This window comes from Nerophis ophidion, linkage group LG10 (assembly GCF_033978795.1).
Source record: "Nerophis ophidion isolate RoL-2023_Sa linkage group LG10, RoL_Noph_v1.0, whole genome shotgun sequence".
NCBI classification, from domain to species: domain Eukaryota; kingdom Metazoa; phylum Chordata; class Actinopteri; order Syngnathiformes; family Syngnathidae; genus Nerophis; species Nerophis ophidion.
In genome coordinates this window covers 16,442,891-16,443,274 of record NC_084620.1, presented here as the reverse complement: position 1 = coordinate 16,443,274, position 384 = coordinate 16,442,891, and positions in this window count along the sequence as shown.

Below are 384 nucleotides of genomic sequence, written 5' to 3'. Positions count from 1 at the left end.
ACACACACACACACACACACACACACACACACACACGCACACACACACACACTTGTATTTGTTAGCTTCTTGAGACCGCAAAAAAATGCCTACCTCTTTAGGACCACCCTTTCTAGATACTGTATATAACTGAATGATTGATTGATTGATTGATTGATTCTTTTATTAGTAGATTGCACAGTTCAGTGCATATTCCGTACAATTGACCACTAAATGGTAACACCCGAAAGAGTTTTTCAACTTGTTAATCAATTCATGGTACAAATATATACTATCAGCATAATACAGTCATCACACAGGTTAATCATCATAGTATATACATTGAATTATTGACATTATTTACAATCTGGGGGTGGGATGAGGAGCTTTGGTTGATATCAGTAC